General features: G+C 42.8%; 1 non-coding gene across 1 annotated transcript; it reads right to left on the bottom strand.

Annotated features, from left to right (window-relative positions):
* Positions 1-5,462: 5,462 nt before the first annotated feature.
* Positions 5,463-5,653, bottom strand: LOC140733815 (U2 spliceosomal RNA). The gene has a single exon (XR_012100374.1). It is a non-coding gene; the product is annotated as a U2 spliceosomal RNA (small nuclear RNA).
* Positions 5,654-8,123: the final 2,470 nt, after the last annotated feature.

Here is an 8,123-nt window from a genome sequence, read left to right as displayed (position 1 = left end):
ACTGGATCCGGCTTGAATTTATGGTGCCTTTATGAAGTGATGGAGGGCATTCATGAGTTTGTATTTTAAAGCAAGGTTTTGGTGAAGGATATTTGCTACTTGATTGTACCTGTGTAAGTAATCAGATTGAGTTAAACTGCTGCAGGATCCTGGAATGTGTTGGATTGTGTCTGGTTTCTCTCATCATTTTCTGCATTTATTGTCTTGTTTGTTTGTTTTGTATGTATTTTTAATTTTTTTCTTACTTTTTGTTAACCACCTTGTCCTGTATTTCTGTAAGGAACCCCTCTGTTTCTGGGAAGAGGTCTCCAACTCTCTGTCAGGTGCTCGATGCTTCCCTGTCAACATCTCGTCTGCTCAGATCGTTGGGATGTCTCCCATGGAGGGTCATACTCATTCCACTGGTTAATGTTTTCGTCCATAGTGATGATTCATTTTTCTGAGTTGGCCTCTCATTTAGGTTTTCTGGTCTGTATTTCTTATCACGATTGCATATACACACATGGTGTGCTGAATCCTGGTCATTTTTGATGAAAGTATATACTCAGAAGTTTTATCTGACCGTTGTGTTATTTTATTTTTCATGTGTGTTATTTCTCTTCCTCCTTCTGTCCAAAGTAATGTTAATCTAAGTGGGTATGAGTGTAAATAGTCTTTTCTAAAGTTCTTATTTGTCTTTGCAAATTTTACTGATTGAAATGGGGCCAAGAAACTTTCATCAAAAAAAGTCAATGTCGGTATTGATGAAAGTGTTTATTGTCTGTGTTGTATTTGTTAAATGTTAAGCTCTGTTTGGCAGGGTTTATTGAAGCTTTGAACTAAATTCTGTCAAAGGTTTTCCCTATTTCACACTACTTTCTATTTTCTTTGCTTGTTGTTATTCCAGATACGTGGGTGTCAAGAGTCCCGATGAAGGATCTTGGCCTGAAATGTTGTTTCCCATCCATAGATGCTGCCTGACGTGCTGAGCTCCTCCAGCACTTTGTGTGTAGTTCTGTAGATTGCTAGAAGCTGCAGGTCCTCTAGTTTGCCAGATACTTATGTTTCTTGAAAGAACAAGCGGTAGTGGGGTTGTGTGGCTCTGTTGGTAAAATATTAAATAAAATCATTAGAAAGAGGTGGCATGGGTTGGAAGGTGTAGAATCTGTGGGTAGAATTAAGGACAGCAAATGTAAATAAACAATCCCTGAAGGCAGTTGTATAGAGACCTCGAAACAGTAGTAAGTATGTGGTCCACAAATTACAATGGGAGATAGAAAATGCGTGCCAAAAGGGCAATGTTACAATAGTCATGGGGGATTGTCATACAGGTGATTAGGAAAATTAGGATGGTGTTGGTCTCAAGAGGAGGAATTCCTAGAATGCCTACAAGATGCTTTTTTAGAGCAGCTCGTGGTTGAGCCCAATTGGGGATCAGCTATTCAGGATTGGGTGTTGTAATGAACCGGGATTAATTAGGTCACTTATGTTCAAAGAACCCTTAAGGGCAAGTGATCGTAATATGATCAAATTCACCTTGACATTAGAGAGACATGAGAGAAAAATTGGTCAAAATTGATTAGAAAAGAACACGGGTAGGGATGAAAACAAAGCAGCAATGGCTGGGATTTCTGGAAGCAATTCAGAAGCCACAGGATATACACATCACAAAGAGGAAGAAGAATTCCAAAGTTAAAGTGACAAAACTGTAGCTTATAAGAGAAACCAAAGACAACATTAAAACCAAAGAGAGGACACAGAACAAAAATTACTCGGAAGTTTGAGGATTGGGAAGATTTTTTAAAACCAGCAGAATGCAATTAAAATAATTGAGGAAAAGATGGAATACATAGGTGAGTTAGTCAGTAATATTAAAGAGTATACCAAATTTTTCTTTAGGTACATAGAGTGTAAAAGAGAGGTGGAAGTGGATATCAGACCACTGAAAAATGATGCTGGGGAGGGGATGCAAGGTGATGGCAGATGAACTGAATAAGTATTGTACATCATTCTTATCTGTGTTTTCTTCACTATGCCCCTCTCCCAGTTTCACCTATCACCTACCAATTCTTCCACCCCTTTCACCCCCACACTTCTTCCTCTGACATCTCATCTTTTTTTTCCCAGTCCTGATGAAGGGTCTCGGCCCGAAATGTCAAATGTTTACTATTTCCCATATGTGCTGCCTGGGCTCCTAGGTTCCTCCAGCATTTTGTGTAGGTGTTGCTTGGATTTCCAGCATCCACAGATTTTCTCCTGTTTTTGATTAAAAACAAAAGCCGGGTCATATAATATAGCAAGAAAACACTGGGAAGTTAGAGGATTGGAAAGCTTGTACACAACCAACAGGAGACAACTGAAAACAACATACATGGGAGACAAGATGAAAAATTGAGATAACTGAACCAATAATATCAAGTATCAAAAGTTTTTTTCAGATATATAAAGAGTAAAAGAGAGGGAAGAGTTGATATTGAGAGATGATGCTGGAGAGTTAGTAATAGAACAAAGAAATAGCGGCCAAACGTAATAAATATTTTGTGTGAATCGTCACTGTGTGAGGCACCAGCAGTATAAGACCATCTGACATAGGAGCGGAATTAGGCCATTCAGCCCCATCGAGTCTGCTCCGCCGTTCTAGCACGGCTGATCCCGGTTCTCACTCAACCCCGTGCACCTGCCTCCTCGGCATATCCTGACCCTTTGTCAGGCAAGATTTCCCTGTACAGAAGCTATGCTGGCTTTGACTTATTTTATCATGAGTCTGATAAAGGTGAATGAGCAAGTGCAGCAGGCAGTGAAGAAGGCTAATGGAATGTTGGCCTTTGTTACAAAGGGAATTGAGTACAAGAGCAAGGAAATCCTCTTGCATTTGTACAGGGCCCTGGTGAGACCACACCTGGAGTATTGTGTACAGTTTTGGTCTCCAGGGTTAAGGAAGGACATCCTGGCTGTCGAGGAAGTGCAGTGTAGATTCACGAGGTTAATTCTTGGGATGTCCAGACTGTCTTACGCAGAGAAGTTAGAGAGACTGGGCTTGTACACGCTGGAATTAAGGAGATTGAGAGGGGATCTGATTGAAACATATAAGATTATTAAGGGATTGAACAAGATAGAGGCAGGAAATATGTTCCAGATGCTGGGAGAGTCCAGTACCAGAGGGCATGGTTTGAGAATAAGGGGTAGGTCATTTAGGAAAGAGTTAAGGAAAAACTTCTTCTCTCAGAGAGTTGTGGGGGTCTGGAATGCACTGCCTCGGAAGGTAGTGGAGGCCAATTCTCCGGATGCTTTCAGGAAGGAGCTAGATAGGTAACTTATGGATAGGGGAATCAAGGGATATGGGGACAAGGCAGGAACCGGGTATTGATAGTAGATGATCAGCCATGTTCTCAAAATGGCGGTGCAGGCTCGAAGGGCCGAATGGTCTACTTCTGCACCTATTGTCTGCACCTACTTCTGCACCTATATTGTCTCCTGGTACCCCAAATCCTCATCTGTTATAATAGACTCCAACACTTTCCCAGCCACTGAGGTTAGGCTAACTGGACTATAATTTGCTTTCTTTTGCCTTTCTCCCTTCTCAAAGAGTGGGGTGACATTTGCAAGCTTCCTGTCCTCCAGGACCATGCCAGGATCAAGTGATTCTTGACAGGTCATGACCAATGCATCTGTTATCTCTTCAGCAACCTCTCTCAGGACTCTGGGATGTAGTCCATCTGGTCCAGGTGACTTATCCACTTTAAGAACCTGAGTTTGCCTTGCATGTTTTCCTTTGTAATCGCAATGACATTCACTCCTGCTCCCTGACACTCTGCTAGTGTCTTCCACAGTGAAGACTGATGCAAAGTACCTATCAAGTTCATCTGCCATCTTTTCCCCATTTCTACCCCATGAGCATCATTTTCCAGTGGTCCAATATAAACTCTCGCCTCCCTTTTGCATTTTTATAATGGTTTATATTATTGTCTAGTTTGCTCTCATATTTCACCTTTCCCCTTCATATAGCTTTTTTGTTCAGTTGCCTGTTGGATTTTAAAAGCCACTCAATTATCTAACTTCCTACTCACTTTTGCTACCTTATATGCACTTCCCTTGGCTTTTATACAGTCCTTAACTTCCTTTGACAGCCACGGTAGCCTAGCCCTGCCGTTTGAGAACTACTTCTGCGGGATATATCTATCCTGTACATTATGAACTATTCCCAGAAACGTCAGCTGTTCCTACTCTGGCATCATCCCCACCAGTATCCTTCTCCAATCCACCTGGGGAATCACCTCTCTCATGCCTCTGTTATTCCCATTTTTCCATTACGATACTACACATGTGACCTATGCTTCTCCCTCACAAATTGCAGTAGGAATTCAATCATATTATGATCACTGCCTTCTGATGGTTCCTTTACATTAACCTCCGTAATAAAATTTGGGTTATTACACAACACCCAATCTAAGATAGCAGTTCCCCGAGTAGGCTCAACCATCAGCTACGTTTGAATGCTGTTCATGGACTTCAGTTCAGCATTCAACACAATCATTTCTCAGCACCTGATCGGAAAGCTGAAACTGCTGGGCCTGAACACCTCCCGCTGCAACTGGATCCTAGACTTCGTGACTGGGAGACCTCAGTCGGTCTGGATTGGAAGCAGCATCTCCAACACCATCACACTGAGCACGGGGCCCCCAGGGCTGTGTGCTCAGTCCACCGCTGTTCACTCTGCTGACCCACAACTGTGCTGCAACACACAGCTCGAACCACATCATCAAGGTGGCCGATGACACGACCGTGGTGGGTCTCATCAGCAAGAACGATGAGTCAGCTTAGAGAGAGGAGGTGCAGCGGCTAACGGACTGGTGCAGAGCCAACAACCTGTCTGTGAATGTGAACAAAAGAGACTTCAGGAGAGTATGGTACGACCACTCTCCACTGAACACCGTTGAGATCGTTCAGAGCACCAAATTTCTTGGTGTTTGCCTGGTGGAGAATCACCTGGTCTCTCAACACCAGCTCCATAGCAAAGAAAGCCCAGCAGCAGCATCTCTACTTTCTGCGAAGGCTGAGGAAAGTCTATCTCCCGCCCCACCCCCATCACATTCTACAGGGGTTGTATTCAGAGCAGCTGCGTGAGTGCCTGGTTCTCTGATCGCAAGACCCTACAGTGGATAGTGAGGTCATCGGGGTGTCTCTTCCCGCCATTACAGACATTTACACCACACGCTGCATCCGCAAAGTAAACAGCACCATGCACCCCTCGTACAAACTCTTCTTCATCCTGCCGTCTGGGAAAAGGCACCGAAGCATTCAGGCTGTCATGACCAGACTCTGCAGCAGTCTCATCCGCTAAGATATCAGATTCCTCAAAACCCAGAGCCTAGACTGACATCTTCCTCATCAGGCATAAGTTAAACCGTATAGGCTGGTTTACCCAGGCGGGTATATCTTCAGCATTCACTTCTATTTTTGGTTTGTTGATAATTCTCCCCGAGGGGAGGTGCACCGGTCCCGGAAGTACTGCAATACCGGGTCGATGCGTGGAGTGGACGGAGCAAGCCCCTATTCCATCTCCCTGTTCCAAAAATCAATTTAATATATGGTCCCCAGATAGGGGACGTATCAGATATTAAACTGATAAGAACAGATACTACACTTGATCTTAGCCAAAAGGCCGAGAAGCGATACCGATAACTCTCCGGACCTTTCGGATCATGCTCAGCTTCCCTCTATTAAGTTAAAGCGACTGTCTACAGGACACATACCTACACTATTTCTCTTCAGGTGTTGATGTAGCTTTGGTGTAATTTCTCTCAAACTTTGGCATATATTGTCTTTTTCTCCCTTGTAGCGAAACCTCGTTTGTGATATAGCTGATAATGTAAAATAGCTGAAATTGCACCAACCAAATGAGAGAGGCGGACCTTGTTTGCATGAATACTCCACCCGTCTCTAGCGTCTGATGTCATTGTCAGCGTGATGACGTTTACGGAAGGCGTCGCATAGTGAGTTGCAAATGGGGGAGTGAGGCCGTTTGATGGGGGACGATGGGTGGTTGAGTTGGTGGGCGGAGAGGGATGGGGTAGAGTCGGACGAAAGGGAGGGGCAATATTTAAGTGTGAGCTGGCATGTGGTAAATAACGGCATTGCAGTCAATGGATTATTTCGACAGAAAATAATCTAACCATCTGGCTGGACTTCATTGGTAATGAAAGCTTATTGACCAGACGGTTCTATTAAGAAATCGGTGATAATCAGGGGAGAATGTGCAGTGACTACTACTCTCCTGACACTCCCAGGCCTTTCTGCTATATGCCACAAGCCAAATACTGGAAATAATTATGAATATTCCATATTTGCCTAAATGTGTGCAGGTCCATCCAGCATTTAACAACATTCTCCAACCTATGGCTTGTATCACGTGCTACATCTCCAAGGAGAAAAAAAGGTGGAAATCTGGGGAAAAGAAGCATAAAATACTGAAAAGGATTCGGTGGTAATGTAGCATTCTGTAGAGAAAGAAGCAATTAGTGATTCAGACGTGATGTGATTCTTAATCATGGCAGTGATCTTTCATCAGTTCTAATGAAGAGCCATTAACCTGACACACTTGCTCTGTTTCTCTGCAGAAAGCTGACTGAACTGCCAAGTATTCCCAGCACTTATTTTAATTGAAAAGATATGGCCACTCCATCATTGTGGTGGCAAGGTCTAAATCCTGGAAGGCCATCCCCATCAGGAGTGCAGAGATCCTGAACCAGAAGAAGTGCAGTTGTTCAGGACAATGATGGATGTGCAGTAAAATCTGGCATTGGTAATGAAGTGTGGATTCTGAAAAGTCAACAACTAGAAACAGCCTTACAGAACACTACAGCACAGCACAGGTCCTTCGCCTCACAATGTTGGGCCCAACCACTCCCAACTAAATCACCCTCTACTTTTCTAAAATCCATGTGCCTCTCCAAAAATTCCTTTAATGTCTCCAATGTATCTGCCCCTGCCACCACCCTGTCAGTATGTTCCATGCACCACTCTCTGTGCATTCTTACACCTGATGTCCCCTGTACTTTTCTCCAGTCACCTTAAAATTATGCCCTCTCATATTAGCCATTTCTGCACTGGGAGGAAAGGTCTCTGGCTGTCCTTCTTGTGAGTCTTCAAGTGTACCTGAAGAATACTTCAGCTTGTGATGATGTGCTCCCTTTTTCAGCATCATTCCTGATCGTTCAGGGTGATGACAGTTCCATTTGTGGAAGATTGGGATCTGGTGTAGACTTTGGGTGAAGGAGCATATGGCCAGTGAGTCATGCACTTAGCTGATGTGAATTAAAAATAAATCTTAAAAACTACTTTGGTAGATCAGCAATAGCACTCATTTCAGGAGGTATTTCTTAACTTGCAGCAAAAGTTTGGAGAAAGAAATGCCCCATGAGAAGGGTGCACCATCTGTGGAGAGTTCCCAAGGAAATTAGGATGATATAACTTTGAAATAACGTGCGTTATAATGAGGATTAATCAATTGATGGCAGGCAAGAGGACTGGGAAGGTTTAAAACTACAAGGTATGCCACAAAAATTGTAAAGAATGTGGGACATATGAGAAAATTATTAAAACTATTGACAGGGTTTTTACAGAAATACAAGCAAGAAGCCAAAAGTAATGTTGGTTTTTGAGGCTCAGTGTAAAATTGGTAATGAGAAGGTACAAATTCTAAATAATGAAAATAATAATAAATAGCAAAGGTCTGTAGGAAGAGGGAAACTTTTATTTTTATCAGTGAAAAAGTATAGGACAAATTTGTTGTACCTTTACAAATAAGTGGCATCAGAGATAGTGGATGCAATGGTTGTAATCTGAGGAGAGTGGATGTATGTTCTCAAGTTTGTTGAAAGTATAAAGATAATTCTGGTGATGTAGAGTACACAAGAGCCTGCAAAGTGAGCACAGGTTAAGTGAATGAACAGGAAGGTGGCCTTCGAAATATAATGTAGAACAAAAAATGAAATTGCCTGCCTGCTCTGGATGGAAGAACGAAAAACTTGATTGTTAAATAGACAGGTGATGATAGAATGTTGCAGTGCAAACTAAATCTCTGCAGCACACAAGACTGGTATGTAGGTTAAACAAATAAGTAGAAAGGCTAATGGAATGTTGGC

This window comes from Hemitrygon akajei, chromosome 9 (genome assembly GCF_048418815.1).
Source record: "Hemitrygon akajei chromosome 9, sHemAka1.3, whole genome shotgun sequence".
Lineage (NCBI taxonomy): Eukaryota > Metazoa > Chordata > Chondrichthyes > Myliobatiformes > Dasyatidae > Hemitrygon > Hemitrygon akajei.
The sequence above is the reverse complement of the archived record's forward strand: the minus strand, read 5'-3'. Positions and strand labels throughout refer to the sequence as shown.